This window comes from Sturnira hondurensis, unplaced genomic scaffold, assembly GCF_014824575.4.
Source record: "Sturnira hondurensis isolate 20B ecotype Veracruz unplaced genomic scaffold, ASM1482457v3 Scaffold0010128, whole genome shotgun sequence".
NCBI classification, from domain to species: domain Eukaryota; kingdom Metazoa; phylum Chordata; class Mammalia; order Chiroptera; family Phyllostomidae; genus Sturnira; species Sturnira hondurensis.
The window spans coordinates 762152-779738 of record NW_028082759.1 but is presented as its reverse complement, the minus strand read 5'-3'; the positions used below and the strand labels follow the sequence as shown (position 1 = coordinate 779738).

General features: G+C 37.4%; 1 non-coding gene across 1 annotated transcript; it reads left to right on the top strand.

The window, feature by feature from the left end:
* Window positions 1-13900: 13900 nt before the first annotated feature.
* LOC118995633 (U6 spliceosomal RNA) lies at window positions 13901-14007 on the top strand. Its single transcript, XR_005068328.1, has one exon. It is a non-coding gene; the product is annotated as a U6 spliceosomal RNA (small nuclear RNA).
* Window positions 14008-17587: the final 3580 nt, after the last annotated feature.

The following is a 17587-nucleotide window of genomic DNA, read 5'->3' as shown; positions in this document are numbered from 1 at the left end:
CCTCCCTTTCCCGCGCCACCACTCCGCCCCTCCCTGTGTCATGTTCCCAGAACCTCTTCTGGTGGCACCTACCTGAAGGGCAGTGGACACTCATTTGTGATATTCACAGCAAGACCCTTGTATCAGGCCCTATAATAGTGATGGAGCATTTTAATCCTACGAACGTGGCTTCTTAATTCATGGATCCATGGACCCAGGGAGAATCCATGGACCCAAGAGAGTTGTTCTCAGGTCTACAAACTCCCTAAATTTGTCTTTGGTGTTGTATATGGAATAATTATTAAAGTCATTTTACTAGTTTGGATGGAGATCATAGGGAATTGTTATGTGCTTTGCCTAATGCAAGATGTATAAGGACCCATACATAATTTCCCAGGTAATGTAAAGATGTAAAAGTCTCTCATGGGCAAGTAATCTATACTATACACACAGTTTGATTTTTATCTTCTATAAATTTAAGAAAGTCAAAAATCTCTTAAATATCAGGCACTTTTGAACTAAATCTGTTCTACCAGCTCTAAGCATTGAACACAAATATCTCCAAAGGAGGTCTGAAATAGAATCTACAGCTAGCCTACTTACTAGTTCATTAATGTCAGGCTATAATAAAATATTTGAGAATATTGTAGCTATTTTTAAGCTTCTAAAATCAAGCTGTTGATGCAGAAAAAGAAGTAAATTGAGATTCAATTAGCCATTGCTTTTAGAACTCTTTTAATTATCAGGTTGAGAACCTGCACCAATGGAATCCCCATTCATTAGCAGCATGAATTTTTAAGACTCTTCTAAATTTAACATGAACACATAAAACCTTTCGCTCTGTTAAGCATTTGGAAGTATTGTTCACCAAAGGAAAATAACTGGGGCAACGGAACGAGGCAATACTCGGGCAGTTTTAACATAATTCTGTACCGACTCACTCCTCAAATTCTAGGTTTTCATTTTGTTTCGTCACCTACACAGTACACACGTTACAGCTCTCAAGAGCTCCTGAAGACTAGACTGAAAAAACAAACAGGTGACCAGTAAGAAGAATGCTGCTGGCACATTCTGGCCTTGGACTGGGCATTGACGTAGACCCCTCAGTGAAATGCAGCTTCATCTGACTCACAGACTATCTGCCTCCCTGTTAACTTTTTTGCTCTTTCAAAGATAATCTGATAAAAGACTATTTCCAAAAAATATATGGAAAACCTACAAATCAATTTAAGACAGGCAAGCAGCTCAATTTATGAAGGTGAGCAAAATACTTGCACAGCCACTTCACAGAAGAGGATATCTCCATGTGTTGAAAGAAAATGAAATCACTAGTCGTTAAGAAATATGAATTAAAACCACAAGTACATTCTACTACACTCTTACCCAAGAGGAAGGAAGGAAAGCAGAAAGGAATGAAGGAAAGAAGGATTTCTTCAAAATAGGAATAAATTCCAATTATCTGGAATTGCCCTAGGATCTGTCTGCCACTCCACAGAAATTTTATAAAATAATGCTTATTACCTAGGAATTGTGCTATGTATTTTAAATATATTTTGGAAAAAAAGGTGATCTATTCTAAGTCATCTAAGTGCAAGTCAGAAATATAATATTTTATTGAAAATACACCCAGTGTTCATAGCAGCACTATTTACAATAGCCAAGTGCTGGAAACAGCCTACATGCCCATCAGTAAGTGAGTGGATCAAAAAATTGTGGTGCCTTTACGCAATGGAATACTACTCAGCAGAAAGAAAGAAGGAACTCCTACCTTTCACAAGAGTATGGATGGAACTGGAGAATATTATGCTAAGTGAAGTAAGTCAGTTGGCGAAAGACAAATACTATATGATCTCACCTATAAAAGGAATCTAATGAAAAAAATAAGCTAATGAACAAAATAAAACCAAAGGGAGGGAAACATGGAACACACTAGAAGTGACCAGAGGGAAGGGGGATAATGGTGGAAAGAAGGGGAAGGAACTAGACAAAGAACATATATGAATGACCCACAAACACACAAACATTGACAACAGTGTGGGAACTAACTGTGGGAGTAGGGGGTGGAGTGGGCAGAGGAGGGCAAAGGGGGAAAGATTAGGACAACTGTAAAACAATAACAATAAAAATGATTTTAAAAAGATAAACTCTAAATAAAAAGCTCTGCTCAAGCATTAAAAATTAAGAAAAAAAGAAAACACAATATGTGAAATTGTTATCATGTTTCTTTAATTGGCTGATTTCTATCTTCTTTGAAAAAATGTGAGTATGATTTTTGTTATTTTCTTTGTCTCCCAAAAGGTTAATTATAGCAAATGCTTTTATGTATCTTATTAAAAACACAATCTCTACAAACTCAATAATTGAAGATATAAATCAAGTTTTAACTGTCCTAATTTTATAAAATATAGAAACAAAGCCTTTTCAATAAATAAAATCGAATAAACAGACAGCAACACTTAAAACACGTTGGTCTTCTCCTATTTATTTCAACATCCCTTAAGGTATTCCTTTGTAGGAAATATCTCATTTCCAGAAGGAAAACTTGAGCATTCTCCTAGAGGGGACTCTGCATGAAGAATCAAGGTACTTTTACATTTTTCTCATTCTTCTTACAAGTTCCAAGTCTTCATAATGGTCCTGTCCTGAATGTGATTCTATTGTGTAAAAAAGACCACCAGTTAATGCAGGAATAGGTCTGCCTTTTCTGTATAGATTCTCCATAGAAATTCTTCTGCCTCACAGAAAAGGGCAGCTAAAACGACATTCTTCTGCAATCTGTGTCAACCTCATTGTTGTAAGTAACTCCCTTCTGGCAAAGCAGTACTTCGGAGATTAGATAGAAAATGAGGGTGCCACACAGGTATACATGGTTTTCAAATATACATATATTCAGTAAAATGTCAGTTGTGGGTTAGATACTGATTCCAGTGGTTCTACAGACTAACTGGATTGTCAGACTATCCTTTCCATGAAGCAGAGTTGACCTATTTAAGCAGCTAAACCTATGCCTGTCATTGTGAGATTATATCTTTCTCCTTTTCTCAGTTAAAACACATTTCTTTACACTACGCAAATCCTGGAAAAGACGGCAGTGCACCAATATTAGAATATCAATATAGGCAGATGGGTCATTGTTTTCTCTTAAAGATTTTACGTATTTGTTTTTAGAGAGAGGGGAAGAGAGGGAGAAAAATAGGAAGAGAAACATCAATGTGTGGTTGCCCCTCACGTGGCCCCCACCAGGGACTTTGCCTGCAACCCAGGCACATGCCCTGACTGGGAATCCAACCAGAGACCCTCTGTTTCGCAGCCCATGCTCAATCCACTGAGCTACACCAGCCAGGGCCGGTTGTTGTTTCTTTAATGTAAAATGGGAATAAAAATAAAGCTTTCTTTGCAAGATAGTTGTGAGAATTAAATCAGTCATTACATATAAAACAGTAAGAACAGTGCCCAGTGTATAGTGTAAAGCGCTCAATAAGTAGTAGCTAATATTATTATAAATTATAAAGATGGGGCTCAAATACTTTAAGTATCACAAAATTCCAATTACAGAATGACAGGAAGAGAACTGAAATGAAAATAGGAAGATTTAAGATGATTTGTACAAGAACAACTACAAAAGGATTCAGTTTTACCCCACGTTTCTTAATTTTACTTTACTACTTGATGCACGTGAATGTCTAGTGGTTAAAAAAAATCCCTAGATCACTTCAAGAATACGTCCCAGGCCGTGATCCCCAGCTGCTGGAACTGGGTGCCAGTCAACACACAAAAAATCGAAAGTGAGTATTTTTTAAATGCCCTGTGCTTGGACAGGTGAAAACTCAACCCCATCATAGACTGATGTATGCAGTTCCATCTTCCGGATGGTGGTTAAAGGTGACAGTGAAATGACTTCTTGCAGTTGCACTCAGATCCCCAGAGAACAAGAGTCAAGTTCAAGATACAGGCAGTAGAAGAGTGCTGTATGAAAGTGATACAAGGCTTGACGAGATGGAACCCTGGTCTCAGTGGGATTGGGAAGAGAGAGCAGAGCAAGTCAAGTCCTATTAAATTGTCTGCAGGGCTCGGGGATTATGTTATGTAGGTGGCAAAGTGACAGAACCTGGGGTATTGTGGCTCTCTCCATCAAAAGTTCAGTTCATTTTTTTTAATGTTGGCAATTTAGGGTCTTTAACCTTGTAGCATTAACTGCCAACTTACTGAGAATATTCATCAACATTAAATAAGTGGGGAGAAAAAATTCTTGTTGCATTTGCCCATCATTTGTGTGTGTGTGTGTCTATTTGTGCAAAATCTACCTCCTGAGAAGCAGCTTCCAGAAGAGTTTTCTGAGAGATTAAAAAACAAATATTTGCGTGAAGGGGAGCTCATTCCCTGTGTAGATGTTTATTACTATTATTATTTAAGCAGCACAAATTAAACTGAGGAGAAAAACATTCACTGTTCTTTTATTATGGGAATTATTGTAATTTTATGTATATGTGTATATTTCTAAGCCGATTTGGCATGTAAGTGGCTTCTCTGTTCCCCATTAAAGGTTTTTGTTTTTGTTTTTGTTTGGAGGGAAGGAGCTATCCAAACTGCATATAGACTACATCAACACTCAGTAGAATGTGCCATAGTTGTAAAACTAACTTGCTGGAAAATCCCGTAAGCAATTTTTATACAGGAGTATCCGTTCTCACTTGAAGGTCAATGACAATGCTTCTTCTGGTGTCCACAGCTATCTGCTATTATTTCAGAGGACAAACTGCTTTCCAGTTCACTCTTAGACTCCGCAGTTCATTCCATGTTTACTTCGCGTAGGTCTGCTTCTATGGCTACTTTAAGAGTCTTTGGAGAGGAGTAGAGAGGAATAAACTATACACCTAAAGAAGCAGTTACCACAGGTAAACATTTAGTTAGTCCCTTGTTCGGTGGGATTGACCTTAATTATGGATCTACCCTAAACATTTCCCTGTAGTGAACACTGGACTTCATGTCATTCGATTTTGGTTTCAGGGAAGTGCTTCTGAACATACCCAGCATAGCTGGGTGATCAGAGGGAGACCACCCACATCATAATAATTTCTGACACATTGGCTTTTCTTTTGTCAGTTAAGTTTCTGTGCTCTCAATTTATATACTAACCTTACCCAGTAAACTATGTAATAGGATGTTTCCTGTAAGTGTTTAGGTACTAAGAACATGGTAATATTTCCTTACACAAGAAACTATAGAAATAGGCTTTTTCTACCTGTGTTTAGATACTAAGGAAATGATAATATTTAAAAGAAATGATAATTTAGCCCTGGCTGGTGTAGCTCAGTGGATTGAGCACGAGCCTTCGAACCAGACGATTGCAGTTTAATTCCCAGTCAGGGCACATGCCTGGGTTGCAGGCCAGGTCCCAGCAGGGGCCAGTTCCCAGCAGGGGATGCACAAGAAGCAACCATACATTGATGTTTCTCTTCCTATCTCCTTCCCTTCCCCTCTAAAGATAAATAAATAAAAGAAATGATAATTTATGACAGAGCAAATAATTTATATAATTAGAAAACATCCTAATAAAGCATATTATCACCAAATGATCAACATATTCACTCAGACTTCATTTTTTACACACATAATTTATTAACTGTATAACAGTTAATTATGTGTATAACAGTATAGTAACTGTATAACAGTTAATAAATTATGTGTGTTATGAAAATAACAATGCAACTTGTATGTTATCCATGCTTAGTTAATTAGTTTTATAACCAGCTCCACGTTTGACAATGTTGTTATTGGAATATCATGAGAAAAATTTCTGAAATCCAGAAAGTCCTTGGTTATTCCATTAGTTTGAACCCTCTGAGAAGCTAAGCTTGAGCTGGTATTAAGTAAGCAAATATGGTCTGCAATAGGGGTGGTCCTGTATCTGGGAAATGAGTATGCATAGAGACCTTGCTACACTCAGCTATGGGACAGCAGTGGGCAATCAGCTTAGGTCTTCTGGTTCCCAGACCTGGGGTCAATTAGATCTCATTGCCTTCTCTATAAAGGTTAAATAAATAGAATGTAAAGAATGTTTAAAAGGTTTGCAAAGAATTTTTGTTTTTGCATTTGACATTTTTCCCTAAATAGTCTTCTTTTATTTTATGCCAAACTTTTTTTATTGCCTTTCTATATACTTCATATGCTTAGAAGCAGAGTAGTCGACATATGATTATATAGCATTCCAATCTAGGATTACAAGGTACTTGAGTTCCAGCCATCAACTACTTGTAAGATAGCTTTCTGTGCTGAATGTTTTCCTTGATAAAATAAGCAAATTATTTCATATCACTAAATGTAATCATTTGTAATGTTTTCTACTTTACCAAAAATCCTCTTCTATTGCTAGAATTAGCATAGAAAACATGTAATACATCCAATTAGGAAAAATTTTCAAACCCATAATACAGTGAGTATGGCCTGATATCTAAATCATTAAACAATTTTTCCAGCCATATGGCTTTGCTCTAATCTTTTTAGCAAGCTAACTATAAAGTGTATAATTCTCAATTTGTGTGCATGTGGCTGGAACAGGGGTGGGGGTGGGGGGGTGCAACAACAGGTTCAATTCACAGGACTTCAGTAGGGTAAAATGGGAGCTGTTTCTTTAAGCTACATATCTAAGTACTGATGCTTATTTTTCATCACCTAGTTATAGGACATAGCACACATGTATATTCCAAAAGCTAATGAAAAGTTAGTGACACTGGATAAATACACAATCACTGAAGTTTCCTAAGAGTGCTTCTATAATTCTTAACAGTCAAGAAGCAAATAATTGTATGCTATGTTAACATTGGGTTAATTATTATCATCTTATTCTACATTACCAGGTTTTTATTGTTGTTGTCATTGCACATTTATATTCTTTTTTCACAGAGTTTACTCTTCCCATTGTCTGATTCAATGACCATCTTAAACATGGACTATCAAAACTTTTCTTGCTCTACTAATTGCATTGTTTTGTTATGACACAATTGAAAACTTTAGCTCAGAAAACATCTTGAAATGTAAATATTATATATTATATATGCAATATATCACATGCATAACAGTTATTTAAAATTCTGTAGGGAAATCATATAAAATACAGCTTATTCTTGAGCTTGTTACATTACCCCTTACTTAAGTTATTAATTCATATAGAAAACATGCCCTATTTTGAAAATTAAATTTGAAAAAAATGTGTCTTTATGTGAAGTAAGGTTGCATAATGCTAAAGATAAGGTGCTGAAAAAGAAGACAGGTATCTTCAGAGCAGAAGCAACCAAACAGGGTGGAAAAAAAGTTGGGTCACAACTGCTTGCGTGGAAAATAACACAACAATTGATAAATAGTAACCCAAGAATAAACTCTGCATTTTGTGTACTTAAAACCATAAACCTGCTTTGCCCAATCTGTATTTTAATGGTAAAAGGGCCAGGATAGAGACAACTGGAAAGAGGAGCTCTGCCCCTTTAAGTGAAATGTCTGCCATTCAAGAATTAAAGAATGCAAACATTCCTGATAGTGAAGTTAGCAGTGACTGGGCATGTTCTTCCTCATCTATACATAAACTTCATTTGAGAGTAGAATCTGTACATAGCAAAGGAAAGGTTTTGTTTATTTGTTTGATCCCAATCAAACAAGATTAATAGCGTCATGCAAAAGAAAAACGATCTTGAGTTTCATTTTCAAGTCTTCTTAGTACTAAGAAGCTCTATGGTTCTGGGCATGTTACTGAATGTCTCTGAGTCTTGGGCCATTTCAATTACACATTCAGAATGATGAAAGCTGAATGGAATTAATAAAACTATGTATAAAAGGGCTAATGATTAAAACTCAGCAATTATAATAGGCCCTTCCTGATGTAGACACTGGCCCAGTGTCCGAGTCATTATGGATGAAATGAGACATTCACAGGGACTACCGAGTCCTGTGGAGGAAAAGGGACAGCGTGGCTTTTCTCTCAAGGGGAGCAAAAACCAAATTCCTTGCTGTGACTGACCTTTATTGGGTTTCTTGGCACATTACACGATGGTCCTCATTTACTATGCATAGATTGATTTAGGTGGTTACCTTTTACAGAAAACAAAGGATCCAGGGCCTCTAATCACATCACAGAAGAGGGATAGTTGCAAATGAAAAGGGCAAAGTGGTTGAACTGGTTACCCTCATCCTTGGAAGGTTTAGCATGGATTTGAGGAAGTTACTTTGCAGTAAATGTTTGCCACTGGGGACTGGGGCCACACCACTCAGAATGGTCTCCTACACCTTCCAGCATTTCACTTATGTAGAAAAAGAACAAATACTCTAAAGCCAACCTAGAGAATCTAGAATTTTTACAGCATAGAAAAAATCCAATTATAGTAGTCAATATCAACAAATAATAACTTTTCTTTTCCTACTGTGTAAATATAATCATTGCTGTACATGCATTTACCAGGAACTACAACAGGGCTCCTGCCGCATCGGTTGGAGAAGTAGTCAGAATATACTTCCTGGTCAGCAATTAGGAAACACTTCAATGAATTTATTTTCTACAGTGATTATGAGTCAACTTCTTTTTAATTTTACACATCTTTTCTACCATTCATTCCTTCTTCAGCATCCTATCAGTTGCAATTCCACCTGACATTCTTAAGGCTTGAGGTAATGTTTTTCATTTGAAATCTGTCATTGCCAGAACATACCTCTGCTGCCATCTGCCTTATATGACAAATTTGAACTAAACAGCTTTTTTGAGGTCTCACCTATCCCTCAACATACCGTTTATTATTTTTATCCAGGTGCACTTTCAAATGCTTTTTGAGTGGAGTATCAATATTTCTATTAGCTTAAGTCATATGAGTTGAATCTTATGCTAAAACATGTCATAAACTAGAAATGGATGATAACTTGAACAAAAACACACACACATAACTTATTTATTAAGATTAAAATATACTACCCTGGCTGGTGTAGCTCAGTGGATTGACCGTGGGCCTGTGAACCAAAGGATCTCGGTTCGATTCCCAGTCAGGGCACATGCCTGGGTTGCAGGCCAGTTCCCAGCAGGGGACACATGAGAAGCAACCACACATTGATATTTCTCTTCCTCTCTCCTTCCCTTCCCCTCTACAGACAAATAAATAAAATCTTTAAAAAAAGATTAAAATACACTGTTAGTTTAATCATTATCTGTTTCTCTATAGTCATGTTTAGTATTGTCACAGGTGGGCACAGGTAACCAGGTTCTTGGTGATCAGGACAAAGAATTTAACTGAACACCCAGAGTTTATAGCTGAGAACATGGGAGCAGGCCAACTCCCAGCAGAGATTGACCTCGTGGGCTGGAGGGACTCTATTCTTGTAGGGAGGATCCTTCCCGGCTGGGTTTGGCAGGCTTTAACTGAGCATGTACAAGTAGTTGTATTAGTTTAAAGCTACTGCACATGTAGTCTCCCATGAGTTTCCCTGATTGGTCGCCAGTGAAGGGGGTCCCACAATGTTACTTAGTTGACCCCCCTTTTCCTGAGGTCCCCCTGTACTAGGTTCACCTTTCCCTTCACCTGAGAATTATAGCTCTCCATGTTAGAGATTGGTGAAGAGGAAAGGAATTATTTATTCAAGTTATACAGACTTAAGAGTAATGACTTAATGTCTTCATCAAAATCCCAAAGTCCCTTAAAACACCCACAAACACACATAGTCCTTCTTTTCCCCCTTTGCCCAATCTGAGGTACCATATCTCAGGAAAAGAAATAGAATGTTCCATGATGATTCTCTGCTAAAGGAACAGTGGTTCTCTGCTAAAGCCCCATGGTGATTCTTCTCATGGCTGCAGGGGTCCTGACTCTGGCCAAAGCACATGGCTCTCTTTGCTAAAGCAACATGGTGATTCTCTCTCACATGGCTGCGGGAGTCCCCATTCTGGTGTCTGGGTTTACATCCCCATGCCCATCTTCCTCTACAGCCCCATTTCTAACTCCTCCCACAAGCGGCTACACTGGCCAGCATTCCCGTATCCTTCCAGCTTTACTGGGCTGCCATAGTGAGTCTGGGCAGGTGTGGCCCCATAGCGTGGAGCCAATCATCTTCAAACTCTCATGCAGGCACTGTAAGTGGGATGGGGGAATTGCCTCCCAGTTACAGATTGGGTGGAAGTCACTCCCTTCTCCCTGGCTCAAAGCCTGGCCATGGCTATTTAACCTATCTATGAAACCAGTTAAAGATTATAGATATGTTAAATGACTGTGCCAGAGGTTATCTGCAAAGCTGTTGCTATGCAAAACAACTCAATGGCCCTGCTCCATGTATCCCACCCCTCAGCTCAGACTGGTGGGGGTGAGGACATCCCATGTTTTTAGTATTTCCTGGACACCCTGAGTTCTGGACCCCATTACAAATCCTTCCTTTGAGGGCCCTCTGGCTGCACCCTCCTACAGCATGACTGTGAAATGTATGTGTATGTGCAATATCTGGAAAGTAGGGACTATTTATTTCTTGTGTGGAAGGAGGTTAAGTACTTGGCTTTTGTCCCTTTATTTTTGTAGCTGGAGCATAGGTCCTGTACTGCCATCACCTGGAATAAACAATAACTCACAGCAAGGGAAACCTCCAAGAAAATGAAAAGGCAACCTACTAAATGGAAGAAAATATGTGCAAATCATGTGTCAAATAAAGGGCTAATATACAAAATATATAAAGAACTCATACAACTGAATAGAAAATGAACAGGAAATATGTGCAAATCATGTATCTAATAAAGGGCCACTGTTCACAACACATTATACTCCAAAGTACTCTATGGAAACTCCATAGAAGATGGGCAGAAGATCTAAATAGACATTTTTCCAAAGAAGACATACAGCTGGCCAACATGTACATGAAAAGATATTGTACATCATCAATCATCTGAGAAATGCAAAAAAAATCCCACGATGAGATATTACCTCATTCCTGTTTTACTATTATCAAAAAGGCAAGAAAAGGGAACTCTTGTGCGCTGCAGGTGGGAACATAAATTGGTGCAGACATTATGTAAAATAGTATGGCAGTTCTTCAGAAACTTTAAAATAGAACTACACATGGACAAAACCAAGGGGGAGGGTGGAAGCAAGGGAGGGAGGTGGATTTGGCTGGCGTGGGGGGGAGTGGTAAAGGAAAAATGCAGACAAGTGTGATTGAACAACAATAAAATAATTTAAAGAAAGAAGAACTACATGTAATCTAGCAGGTCCACTTGTGGGTATTTATCCAAAAGAAAATAAAAACACTAACTGGAGAAGATACATGCACCCTCATGTTCGTTGCAGTGTTATTTACAATAGCCAAGATATGAAAACAACCTCAGTGTTCATCAGTGGATGAATAAAGAAAATGTGGTATATATACAATGTTACTCAGCCATACAAAAGAATGAAATCTTGCTATTTGTGACAATACCGATAACCCTTAATGGCATTATGCTAGGTGAAATAAGTCAGAGAAAGACAAATACCACATGATGCCTTTTGTTTGTGCAATGTACATCTATCTATTTCATCTATATCTATACTTATATAGATACAAAGATATATAAGTTTCTAGACACAGAGAACAGATTGCTGGTTGGTTGCCAGAGGTGGTAGATTAGGAAGTAAAAAAAGTGGGTGATTTTTTTTGTCGGTTCAAATAAATTTTTTAAAAATGATTAATTTAAAAGCATTTAATCTATGTCTTTGTGTAGAACAAACTATTTCTAAAGAAGTCATTTTGCATACAAGAATTGTAAAAAATGGGCCCTGGCTGGTGTAGCTCAGTGGATTGAGCATGGGCCTGCAAACTAAAGGATCATGGTTCGATTCCCAGTCAGGGCAAATGCCTGGGTTGCAGGCCAATTCCCAGCAGGGGACTCATGAGAGGCAACCATACATTGATATTTCTCTCCCTCTCTCCTTCCCTTCCCTTCTAAAGATAAATAAATAAACTTTAAAAAAAGAATTGCATAAATGGGTAAGCATGTTGTTTCTATTATTTCAGTGTGAAACTCATGCTTATTTTACTAAAGGAGTGGACATGTGGAAGCTGGGTGTATACAGTCATAGTCATCTATTGGGAGGGGAGATGAGAAAGATAGGGTTGAGCGGCAGAGAAGGGCGGGAAAGAAAAGCTCAAGAAATATGGTTTCCCTAGTGTTGGTTGCTTTTATTTCATCTTTTAAAATGTTTTAATTAAATCTATTAGGGCACTGTTGGTGAATAAAATTGTATAGGTTTCAAATGTACAATTTTATGAAACGTCATCTGTAGAATAAATTATGTGTTTATCACAGAAAGTCACACCATCTTCTGTCACCATATATTTGACTCCCTTTACCCTTACTAACTGCTCATCCCCTTTTCCTCAAGAATCATATGCTCTCACTCATTACTGGGAAATGAAACTTGATGCTTTTACTTTAAAATACTATCTGAAGCAGCAAGAGAATGGTTGAGAAAAGGGCTATAGAACATACTGCAAACAGCGAAGCCCACACTCTGGCATGCACTTGACAAGACCGCACTGAAATCCCTACATTGACAATTTTACAGAATGTGTAAGAATTGATATCTGTCGGAGGTTAATTTTCTTGGCTATTATTATGGGACATAAACTTATTCCACAAATCACTTATAACAAGAAATTGTCTAGAGAATCAATCATTATTCGTTCGGCATCTAAAATTAGTTTCTAGGTTGATTATCCTTGATAATTGTTAAAGCCTGAGAAGAAAAGGCAGTGGAAGTCACAGAACACACCTGACAGTCAGGCAATCCCTAAGCCTGACTCACAAGCAGATCGACCAAACAGCACGGTTCCTCTACCACATCACGTGACGCAGTGGAGTTCTACATCAGCAGAGAAAAGCCGAACTATGGAAATGAAGAGACCATGGCAGTGAGGGGTTGATCCCACGGGAAATAAGCACAGATAAAGAAGAAAAGGCAACTGAGACCAAAAAGGATGTTACACTTTAGTTCTGATTTCATGCTGGTTGGAGCATCTACTAGGTTATTTTTTTTCAGTTCAGTTAAAACTCTCATAAATTAATTATGTACTGGAGGACCAATAAAGAATAGGTAGAAAAAAAAGAGGAGTTTTGTATTGCCTAACGTATAGCAAATACTAAGGATTACTAACAGAACACTGTTTTCCATAAGAGAGAAACCCACATGCTTAAGTTTCAACAAATCATCATTAAGCAATATTAACCTAGTGCAAAAATATTTTTAAAAATTTTATTACCTTCTCAGTGATTAGTTATTATTTTTTAAGTTAATGGTAACACAATGTCTTGCAATGTATATTATTGAAAACTTCCAATGAAAATTTCCATAAATGATCTCTTTTGATCCTTGCCAGAGTCTTGTAAGTTAGTGTCAAGGAAATTATGTTTTCTACTGTGAGATGCAAAATATTCAGAAGTATCTCATAATTACAAAGATTTCTTTATCCAAGTTGACTAAATTATCAGATATGATATTTCTAGAAGTTGAGTGAACATAACTGAAGGGAAAAATGAATTGGAATTTTCTGTTTGCATGAAGTAGGTTTAAGAATCAACTAGAAAGTTAAGATCAAATATTGAATTTCGTGCCTGAATTATTTAATGCAATAAACTGAATGGTGGACAAAAAGCAAAATCTCCCTTCAGTTCAATGAGACATTTCAGGTTGTTTTCTATGAACCAGGTAACATTGTGCAGCATGTAAGCATATAGAAATGAGTAAAATTCCCTAATCTTCCTAACAAGCACTCACATATGATTTAGAGAGACATGCATACATCATGGAAAGCAATAAATATTATAGTTAAGAGAGCGAGCTCTGAAATCATGCTACTGGTCTTCAAATACTGGCACAAAGCAGGTTCCAATAAAAGCTCCTTTATAGATTAATTAATTTTTTTTGAACTGGTGCTCACTTTGGCAGCACATATATTAAAATTGGAATGATACAGAGAAGATTAGCATGGCCCCTGTGCAAGGATGACCTGCAAATTCCTGAAGTGTTCCATATTTTTGCACCAATTAAAAGACATAGAATAGCTGAATGGTTAAGAAAGCATGACCCACACATATGCTGCCTACAAGAGAGAGACCCACCTCAGGTCAAAAGACCATCACAGACTGAAAGTGAAAGGATGGAAACAAATGTTCCAAGCAAATGGACAAGAAAAAAAAAAAGCCAGGGTAGCAATTCTCATATCAGACAAAATAGACTTCAAAAAAAGGGCCATAAAGAGAGACCCAAAAGGTCACTTCATAATACTCAAGGGAAGAATCCGCCAAGAAGACACTAACATCATAAATATATATGCACCCAACATAGGAGCACCCAAATATATAAAGAAAATCCTAGAGGACCTCAAGAAAGATACGGACAGCAACACAATTATAGTAGGGGATTTTAACACCCACTGTCAAAAATGGACAGATCTTCCAAGCAAAATAGCAACAAAGATATTGCAGCATTAAACAACACTCTAGATGAAATGGACCTAATTGATATATATAGAAGCCTCCATCCCAAAGAAGCTAAATACACATTCTTTTCAAGTGCACGTGGAACATTTTCATAGATAGATCACATGATAGGACACAAAACAAGTCTCAACAATTTCAGGAAAATAGAAATCATACCAAGCATTTTCTCTGATCACAAGGGACTGAAATTGGAAACCAACCCCACAGGAAGAAAACCAAAACACCCAAAAGCATGGAGACTGAATGGTATGCTATTAAACAACGAATGGATCAAGACTGAAATTAGGGAAGAAATCAAAAAGCTTCTGGAAACTAATTGGACAAATTTTAGAAAAATATAATCTTCCAAAACTCAATGAAAAAGCAGAAAACCTGAACAGGCAAATAACAGCAGATGAAATTGAAGAAGTAATCAAAAAACTCCCATCTCACAAAAACTCTGGACCAGACGGTTTCACAGTAGAATTCTACAAAGCTTTTAAAGAAGAGCTAACCCCTATTCTTCACAGACTATTCCAAAAAATCCAAAAGGAAGGAAAACTCCCCAACTCTTTTTATGAAGCCAGCATCATCCTAATTCCAAAGCCAGATAGAAAGAAAGAAAATTTCAGGCCAATATCACTGATGAACATAGATGCTAAAATCCTCAATAAAATATTGGCAAATCGCATCCAACAATACATCAAAAAGATCATACACCATGACCAAGTGGGATTCATCCCAGGGATGCAAGGATGGTTCAATATGCATAAATCAATAAATATAATACATCACATGAACAAAAGCAAAGACAAAAACCACATGATCATATCAATAGATGCGGAAAAAGCTTTTGATAAGGTACAACACCCATTTATGATAAAGGTACTCAGAAAAATGGGAATAGAGGGAGCATTCCTCAATATAATAAAGGCCATATATGAAAGACCTGCAGCCAACATCATACTGAATGGGCAAAAACTAAAAGTTTTTCCACTAAGATCAGGAACAAGACAAGGTTTGGATGCCCACTTTCACCACTTCTATTCAATATAGTATTAGAAGTTCTAGCCAGAGTGATCAGACAAGAAAAGGAAATAAAAGACATCAAAATCAGAAAGGAGGAAACAAAACTGTCATTGTTTGCAGATGACATGATAGTGTTCATGGAAAATCCTATAGCCTCTACCAGAAAACTGCTCAAACTAATAAATGAATTTGGCAAAACAGAGGGATACAGAGTCAATATCCAGATATCAAAGGCATTTTTGTATACCAAAAATGAAACAGTAGAGGCAGAAATCAGGAAAAAAATCCCATTCGATATAGCAAAAACAAAAATAAAATATCTGGGAATAAACCTAACCAAGGAGGTTAAAGACCTGTATGCAGAAAACTACACAACACTGAAGAAAGAAATCAAGGAAGACACAAACAAATGGAAACATATACCATGCTCATGGATTGGAAGAATTAACATCATCAAAATGTCCATACTACCCAAAGCAATTTACAGATTCAATGCAATACCTATTAAAGTACCAATGGCGTATTTCACAGACATAGAACAAACACTTCAAAAATTTATATGGAACCATAAAAGACCCCGAATAGCAGCTGCAATTTTGAGAAAGAAGAACAAAGTAGGAGGGATCACAATACCTGATATCAAACTGTATTACAAGGCCACTGTAATCAAAACAGCCTGGTACTGGCATAAAAACAGGCACATAGACCAATGGAATAGAACAGAGAGCCCAGAAATAAACCCAACTCTCTACAGTCAATTAATATTCGACAAAGGGGGCAATAACATAAAATGGAGTAAAGATAGCCTCTTCAACAAATGGTGTTGGGAGAACTGGACAGCTACATGCAAAAAAATGAAACTCGAGCACCAACTTACACCATACACCAAAATGAATTCAAGGTGGATAAAAGACTTAGATATAAGCCGGGAAACCATTAAAGTCCTAGAAGAGAACACTGGCAGTAAAATCTCAGATATTCCATACAGCAATATTTTTACTGATATGTCCCCTAGAGCAAGGGACATAAAGGAAAGAATAAACAAATGGGATCTCATCAAAATTAAAAGCTTCTGCATGGCTAAGGAAAACAGTATCAAGATAAAAAGAGAAGCAACAGTTTGGGAAAACTTATTTGCCACTGATACCTCAGACAAAGTTTTAATCTCCAAAATATACAAAGAACTCACACAACTCCACTCAAAGAAGATGAGCAACCCAATTAAAAAATGGGCAAAGGACTTGAACAGACATTTCTCCAAGGAGGACATACAGAGGATCCAGAGACACATGAAAAGATGCTCGATATCACTAGCTATCAGAGAGATGCAAGTTAAAACCACAATGAGATACCACTTTACACCAGTCAGAATGGCTATCATAAGCAAAGAAACAAACAACAAGTGTTGGAGAGGTTGTGGGGAAAAGGGGACCCTAGTTCACTGTTGGTGGGATTGCAGACTGGTACAACCACTATGGAAAAAAGTATGGAATTTTCTAAGAAAACTAAAAATGAAAGTGCCTTTTGACCCAGCAATTCCACTATTAGGAGTATATCCTAAGAACTCTGAAACACCAATCCAAAAGAACGTATGCACCCCAATGTTCATAGCAGCACAATTTACACTAGCCAAGAGTTGGAAGCAACCTAGATGCCCATCGGTAAATGACTGGATCAAAAAGCTATGGTACATTTACACAACGGAATTCTATGCTGCAGAAAGGAAGAAGGAGCTCCTACCTTTTGCAACATCATGGATGGAACTGGAGAGCATTATATTGAGCAAAATAAGCCAGGTGATGAAAGACAAATACCATATGACCTTTAACAGGAATCTAAACAACAAAACAAACTAGCAAGCAAAATATGACCAATGACACTCAAACACAGAACAGGCTGACAGGGTCCAGAGAGGAGAGGGGAGAGAATCATAGGGGAAAAGGGGAAGGACTCACATGAACAAGTATAAAGGACACATGGACAATAACTAAGGTAGGGGGTGGAAATGGGAGGGAGGTGGGGAGCACTGGGGCGGGGCAGGGCAGGGAATATAAAACAAAAAAACTCTACTTGAATAAGAATTAAATAAAAAAAGAGATAGTAGGCAAA